This window comes from Mustelus asterias, chromosome 11, assembly GCF_964213995.1.
Source record: "Mustelus asterias chromosome 11, sMusAst1.hap1.1, whole genome shotgun sequence".
NCBI lineage: Eukaryota > Metazoa > Chordata > Chondrichthyes > Carcharhiniformes > Triakidae > Mustelus > Mustelus asterias.
This window is the reverse complement of record NC_135811.1, coordinates 46,341,298-46,349,707: the sequence shown is the minus strand read 5'-3', so window position 1 is coordinate 46,349,707 and position 8,410 is coordinate 46,341,298.

The following is an 8,410-nucleotide window of genomic DNA, read 5'->3' as shown; positions in this document are numbered from 1 at the left end:
GGTCTGGGTATCAGTGTTCAAAGGACATTCAGGGTCTTCCAGCAGTGCAGCAATCTGTCCTCCTCCGGGGAGTGGCAGTGGTTCCGAGAGCACTCGTATACCATCTGTTTACAAGGTGACAACATGCATTCTCCTGCCTCTGCCATTGCGCCAGTGTCTTTATTGTTGCATGTCAGCTAGCCAACACATATTGCTAAGTGCACATGCCAAAGTACTGCAGGCTTTCTAGGTCCAAACCTGGGTGAAGTGGCCTGCAAGGCCATCTGCAGTCTGCCCCACTGAAAGTCAGCAGTCTTCCACCAGCCATGCTGAGCACTGGGTTAGCACATGTAGGAACACCTGCCAGACAAAGGCACACAGAAGACAGACACTAGAGGAATGCAAAAAGGAAAAATGAAAACTTGCCATTTACAACACACCTTTCACAACCTTAGCCATCCCAATGTGCTTTACAGTCAATGTAGTACATTTTGAAGGACAGTCACTGTTGTAATGTAGGAAACACAGCAGCCAATTTGCCCACAGCAAGCTCCCACAAACAGCAATGTGTTGACCCGATAATCTGATCTTTTTTGATGTTGATTGAGGGATAAATATTGTCCCGAACACTGGGGATAACTCCCTTGCTTTTTCTCAAAATAATGCCATTGGATATTTTACATCCAGCTTAGAAAGTAGTCAGTTTAATATCTCATTTCAAAGATGACTCCTCCCTTGATACTTCACTTGACTGTCTAGATTTTGTGCTCAGGTTTCTGGAGTTGGACTTGAACACACACTATTGCAAATCAAAGACCAAAATGTTACCAGCTGATTAGTGGATTTCCATATGGAATATTGGATGGTTTAAAAATGTTGATTTATCTTGTGGTGGGTTTTATTTGGGCATTGTAGCCAGGAACACACCATGATGGTCGAAACAGAAAGATGTGGGACTATTGTTGAATGAGGACTTTGGCTTGTGTTCACTGGCATTGTGTCAGGTGAGCCGGTCAAGGCAGCCCAGCCAGACAGGGGATGTGTTCATCATCTCGTCCCTCCCTTCCTCTTCCTGAGCTGTCTGCCTCATTCTGCCCACATGATGGGTAGGCTGTGCAAGATACAAAAAACCATGATGAATCGTGACACATACTCTAAAGACTACTGCAAGGCTCCAGAAGGATCCAGACAGCTGAATCAGTGGTTAAGCGCTGAGATGGCCTGTTCAGTAATACTCCATGTGGCAGCATGGCACTCATTATACACATGCTGCCTGTGTACATAGGTTGCACAGTGGAAATCAGTGATTAGCCCTCACTGCCAATAGCTACCATTTAGCTTTCCTTGGTTAATCAATTGTCAATGGACTGGCGCCAAATAAAGGAATAATGACTTCTACCAGGACAGCATGCGTTAACCTATCCATCATGCACTGTGTTGCACTAGTTGCACATTGAGGGAACAGAACCCTTTATGGTTGTGGTGCATCTCTGAATCTAGACGCAACGCTTGCAAAGCAAGTGTGAGCAATCAATGGCACCATGCATCATGGGAAAGGCTGCTACCCTGTTTCAATTCAAATCAAGTTCGAATAAGGGACTGATGTCCTAGGGGGAGTGTTTGCTAGAGCGGTTGGGGAGGGTTTAATCTAATATGCCAGGGGGATGGGAACATATGTAAGGAGTCCGAGAAGGAGGGAACAAGGACAAAATGTAGGGAGAAGGTTCCAACTGCATCAAAAATCAGGAAAAAAGTTAAAAGGAAGGAGAACTTAGGAGATGTTATTAATGGAAGTGTTAGAATTCAAAAAGAAGGTACAAAACTTAGCATAAAGGCACTTTATCTGAATGCTCGTAGCATTCAAAACAAGGTAAATGAGTTGACAGCACAAATCATTGCGACGAGTATGATTTGGTGGCCATTACAGAGACATGGTTGCAGGATGGTCACGACTGGGAGTTAAATATCCAGGGGTATCAGTCTGTTCGGAGGGACTGAAAGGAAGGTAAGGGGGTGTAGCTCTGATATTTAAGGATGATATCAGGGCGGTGGTGAGAGATGATATAGGTTCTATGGAAAAAAAGGGTGAATCCATTTGGGTGGAAATTAGAAACCGTAAGGAGAAAAAGTCACTGATAGGCGTAGTCTATAGGCCACCAAATAATAACATCATGGTGGGGTGAGAAATAAAGAAAGAAATAACTGATGCATGTAAAAATGGTACAGCAATTATCATGGGGGATTTTAATCTACATGTCAATTGGTCAAACCAGGTCGGTCAAGGCAGCCTTGAGGAGGAGTTCATAGAATGTATCCGCAATAGCTTCCTTGAACAGTATGTAATGGAACCAACAAGGGAGCAAGCTATCCTAGATCTGGTCCTGTGTAATGAGACGGGAATAATTAATGATCTTGCAGTTAGGGATCCTCTTGGGAGAAGCGATCACAGTATGGTTGAATTTAAAATACAGATGGAGCGTGAGAAGGTAAAATCCAATACTAGTGTCTTGTGCTTAAACAAAGGAGACTATAAAGGGATGAGGGAGGAGTTGGCTAAGGTAGACTGGGAGCAAAAACTTTATGGTGGGACAATTGAGGAACAGTGGAGGACTTTCAAAGCGATCTTTCACAGTGCTCAGCAAAAGTACATACCAGTGATAAGGAAGGACTGTAGAAAAAGAGATAATCAGCTATGGATATCTAAGGAAATAAAGGAGGGCATCAAATTGAAAGAAAATGCATACAAAGTGGCAAAGATTAGTGGGAACCTAGAGGATTGGGAAATCTTTAAAAGTCAGCAGAAAGCCATGAAAAAAGCTATAAAGAAAGGTAAGATGGATTATGAGAGTAAACGAGCTCAGAATATAAAAACAGATAGCAAAAGTTTCTACAAATGTATAAAATGAAAAAGAGTGGCAAAAGTAAACATTGGTCCTTTAAAGGACGAGAAGGGGGATGTAATTACTGGAAATGAGAAAATGGTTGAGGCATTGAACAGCCATTTCAATCCTGTCAATAGCTACCATTTAGCTTTCCTTGGTTAATCAATTGTCAATGGACTGGCGCCAAATAAAGGAATGAGGAGGAGTTCTGTCAGTCTTCACAATGGAAGACACAAATAACATGCCAAAAATTGATGATAGTAAGGCTATGGCAGGTGAGAACCTAGAAACTATCATTATCACGAAAGAGGTAGTGTTGGGCAAGTTAATGGGGTTAAAGGTAGACAAGTCTCCTGGTCCTGATGGAATGCATCCCAGGGTACTAAAAGAGATGGCAGGAGAAATAGCAAATGCACTAGCGATAATTTACTAAAATTCACTGGACTCTGGGGCGGTTCCCGCAGATTGGAAAACAGCAAATGTGACGCCACTGTTCAAAGAATTGCAAAAAACTGTGTTAGAATATAACCTGGAGTGGAATAAACTGCAATGCGTGACAATTGATGGAGGAAAGAACATGTCTAGGGTGAAGAAAGGTTTGGTTGGACAAATCACAAAAGCTTGTGAGATTGATGGATTCTCAAAGCCCATGTTTCTGCATTGCATTATCCATCAACAAGCATTGTGCGGAAAATATGTGGATACGTCTTGCGTTCTGAAACCTGTTGTTTCAACAGTGAATTTCATTCGATCTCATGGGCTTACTCATCGCCAGTTCATTTATAAAACTAATTTTTTTTCTTTGGCCCCCGAAAATGTGTAAAATATACAATGTGGCCCTTGTACTGAAACGTTTGGAAACCCCTGGTATAAGGCGCTGGTGAGGCCACACCTGGAGTACTGTGTACAGTTTTGGTCTCCTTACTTGGGAAAGGATATACTGGCACTGGAAGGGGTGCAGAGGAGATTCACGAGGTTGATTCTGGAGTTGAGAGGGTTGGCTTATGAGGAGAGACTGAGTAGACTGGGGCTATACTCATTGGTGTTCAGAAGAATGAGGGGAGATCTTATAGAAACATATAAGATTATGAAGGGAATAGATAAGATAGAAGCAGGGAAGTTGTTTCCACTAGCGGGTAAACTAGAATTAGGGGACATAGCCTCAAAATAAGGGGAAGCAGATTTAGGACTGAGTTGAGGGGAACTTCTTCACACAAAGGGTAGTGAATCTGTGGAATTCCCTGCCCAGTGAAGCAGTTGAGGCTACCTCATTGAATGTTTTTAAGGCAAGGATAGATAAATTTTTGAACAGTAAAGGAGTTAAGAGTTATGGTGAGCAAGCGGGTAAGTGGAGTTGAGTCCACAAAAAGATCAGCCATGATCTTATTGAATGGTGGAACAGGCTCGAGGGGCCAGATGGCCTACTCCTGCTCCTAGTTTTTATGTTCTTAAGTGGAAGGGCAATGTGCTCAGTCACTGCACCAATCTCAGACCTTCCATTCTGTTTTCAGTCATAAAGAACTGAAATGTCAGCACAGCCTGATTTTCATAAACAACTTTGAATTGGCCAATGCTGGGTTGGGGAATTAATGCAAGCTCCCATTTAATATCCAGAAAATAAAAGTGTTCCAAACAGTTACATCAACTTTGAATGAAGATTTTTTTCAAATGCTTGTGAACTGCAAAAAACACCTGCCCAGAACACATTTTAAGTCTGGCTTGACCCATTGGAGTTATATCCCACTGTTAACTTGCCTGCTCTTCTTAAAAATAATGCCATGCGATCTTTATATCCGATCGGACAAGTAGATGGGGCCTTGGCTTAATGTCTAATCCAAAAGACAGCAGAATCTCCAGCTGTGCAGCACTCCCTCAGCCTGAGGGAGTTCAAGCCCTGGAGTGAGATTTGAACCTGGAACCTTGTGATTCAGAGGTGACAGTGCTACAGTAAACAGGATGAAGGATAAAGAGATGTGAGACTGCCACCTCCAGGAAACCATTTGAACAGTCAAGCCCTAAGCCAGTTCTGAAAAAAACAATTCAACTAGTCCCACTCCCCAGCTGTTTCCCTGCAGCCCTACAATTGTTTGATCTTCAGGTGCTTGTCCAATTCCCTTTTGAAAGCAATGACTGAATCTGCCTCCATCCCCTTTCAGGCAGCGCTTCCGGATCCTAACCACTTGCTGCATTAAAACATTTATCCTCATGTCACCGTTGGGTTTTTTTGCTATTCACTTTATACTGGTGTCCTCAGGTTTATGACCACCCGTCATCTCATACCACTTCTTTCAGTAGTCAGGTCAAGCTTATGTCAAATGCTTCACCATTATTTTAGTGTTACCATTTTGCAAGGACATTAAAGTTATAGTATGAACAAACCCTAAGAGTATAGAAAATTCTTAATCCAGTATTTTGCTAACAAAATCTTGTTCAAGCTACTTAGATCATAGAATAGAATAGATCATAGAATCTCTATAGTACAGAAGGAGACCATTCGGCCCATCGAGTCTAGACCGACCACACTCCCACCCAAGTCCTATCCCCATAGCCCCATTTAGCCTGCTAATCCCCCTGACACTAGGGTCAATACCTCACCACCCTCACTGAATTCTGGACTACAACTCCTTTTCCCACTCCCCTGACTTATTAGTTTAAACCCCCCTGAAGAGCCGTAACAAATTTCCCTCCTAGGATATTGGTGCCCCTCTGGTTCAGGTGCACCCCGTCCTGTTTGTACAGGTCCCACCTTCCCCAGAATGTGTTCCAATTGTCCACGTATCTGAAACCCTCCCTCCTAAACCATCCCTGCAACCACATGTTTAACTGCTATCTCTCCCTGTTCCTCAACTCGCTATCACGTGGCACCGGCAACGTACCAGAGATGAGCATAAGATGGGAACAGAAACTGTCAGGGAAAGGCACAAATGAAAAGTGGAGTTTGTTCAAGAAACAAATACTGTGTGTCCTTGATAGGTATGTCCCTGTCAGGCAGGGAGGAAATAGCCGAGTGAGGGAACCATGGCTCACAAAAGAGGTTGAATGTCTTGTCAAGAAGAAAAAGGAAACGTATGTAAGGATGAGAAAACAAGGTTCAGTTGGGTCGATTGAGGGTTACAAGTTAGCAAGGAATGAGTTAAAAAAAGGGTTTAGGAGAGCTAGGAGGGGGCATGAGAAGTCCTTGGCGGGTCGGATGAAGGAAAACCCCAAGGCTTTTTACTCTTATGTGAGGAATAAAAGAATGACCAGGGTGAGGTTGGGGCCGGTCAAGGACAGTAGTGGGAACTTGTGCATGGAGTCAGAAGAGATAGGAGAGGTTATGAATGAATACTTTTCTTCAGCGTTCACCAAGGACAGGGGCCATGTTTTTGAGGATGAGAGTGTGATACAGGCTGATAGGCTGGAGGAGGTAGATGTTCTGAGGGAAGATGTATTAGCAATTTTGAAAAACCTGAGGGTCGATAAGTCCCCTGGGACAGATGAGATATATCCTAGGATTCTTTGGGAGGCAAGGAATGAGATTGCAGAGCCTTTGGCTTTGATCTTTGGGTCCTCACTGTCCACAGGGATAGTGCCAGAGGACTGGAGAGTGGCGAATGTTGTTCCTCTGTTCAAGAAAGGAAATAGGAATGACCCTAGTAATTATAGGCCAGTTAGTCTTACTTCGGTGGTCGGTAAGTTAATGGAAAAGATCCTGAGGGATAGGATTTATGACCATTTAGAAAGACGCAGCTTAATCCGGGATAGTCAACACGGATTCGTGAAAGGTAAGTCTTGCCTCACAAATTTGATTGAATTCTTTGAGGAGATAACTAAGTGTGTTGATGAAGGTAGAGCAGTTGATGTTATATACATGGATTTTAGTATGGCATTTGATAAGGTCTCCCATGGTCGGCTCATGAAGAAAGTAAGGAGGTGTGGGATAGAGGGAAAGTTGGCTGATTGGATAAGTAACTGGCTATCTCATAGAAGACAGAGGGTGGTGGTGGATGGAAAATTTTCAGACTGGAGACCAGTTACCAGCGGTGTACCACAGGGATCAGTGCTGGGTCCTCTACTATTTGTGATTTTTATTAATGACTTGGAGGAGGGGGCTGAAGGGTGGATCAGTAAATTTACTGATGACACCAAGATTGGTGGAGTAGTGGATGAGGTGGAGGGCTGTTGTAGGCTGCAAAGAGACATTGACAGGATGCAGAGCTGGACCGAAAAATGGCAGATGGAGTTTAACCCTGATAAGTGCGAGGTGATCCATTTTGGCAGGACAAATTTGAATGCGGATTACAGGGTCGATGGTAGGGTTCTGAGGAATAGAACATAGAACTAGAAAAGCTACAGCACAAACAGGCCCTTCGGCCCACAAGTTGCGCCGAACAATTTCCTTACCTTCTAGGCTCATCTATAACCCTCTATCTTACTAACCTCCATGAACCTATCCAAAAGCCTCTTAAAAGACTCAATCGAATCCACTTCCACCACCACTACCGGCAGCCGATTCCACGCACCCACCACCCTCTGAGTGAAAAACTTACCCCTAACATCTCCTCTATACTTACTCCCCAACACCCTAAACCTGTGGCCTCTCGTGACAACCATTTCAGCCCTGGGTAAAAGCCTCTGAGAATCCACTCTATCAATACCTCTCAAAATCTTATACACCTCTATCAGGTCACCTTTCATCCTTCGCCTCTCCAAGGAGAATAGACCTAGCTCTCCCAACCTATCCTCATAAGGCATACCACTTAATCCGGCAACATCCTCGTAAATCTCCTCTGCACCCGTTCTATGGCTTCCACATCGATTCTGTAATGAGGCGACCAGAACTGGGCACAGTACTCCAGGTGGGGTCTGACCAGGGTCCTATACAGCTGCAGCATTATCTCCCGACTTCTAAACTCAATTCCTCTATTGATGAAGGCCAGTAATCCATACGCCTTCTTAACCACAGCCTCTACCTGCGACACCGCTTTGAGCGTCCTATGAACCCGGACCCCAAGATCCCTCTGTTCTTCCACACTGCCAAGCGTCTTACCTTTAATATTATATTCTTCCATCCTATTCGACCTGCCAAAATGAACCACCACACACTTATCTGGGTTGAAGTCCATCTGCCACTTCTCCGCCCAGAATGTGGAGGAACAGAGAGATCTTGGGGTTCATATCCACAGATCTCTGAAGGTTGCCACTCAAGTGGATAGAGCCGTGAAGAAGGCCTATAATGTGTTAGCGTTTATTAACAGGGGGTTGGAGTTTAAGAGCCATGGGGTTATACTGCAACTGTACAGGACCTTGGTGAGACCACATTTGGAATATTGTGTGCAGTTCTGGTCACCTCACTATAAGAAGGATGTGGAAGCATTGGAGAGAGTGCAAAGGAGATTTACCAGGATGCTGCCTGGTTTGGCGGGTAGGTCTTATGAGGAAAGGTTGAGGGAGCTAGGGCTTTTCTCTTCAGAGCAGAGGAGGTTAAGAGGCGACTTAATAGAGGTTTATAAGATGATGAGGGGGATAGATAGAGTGGACGTTCAGAGACTATTTCCTCGGGTGGATGT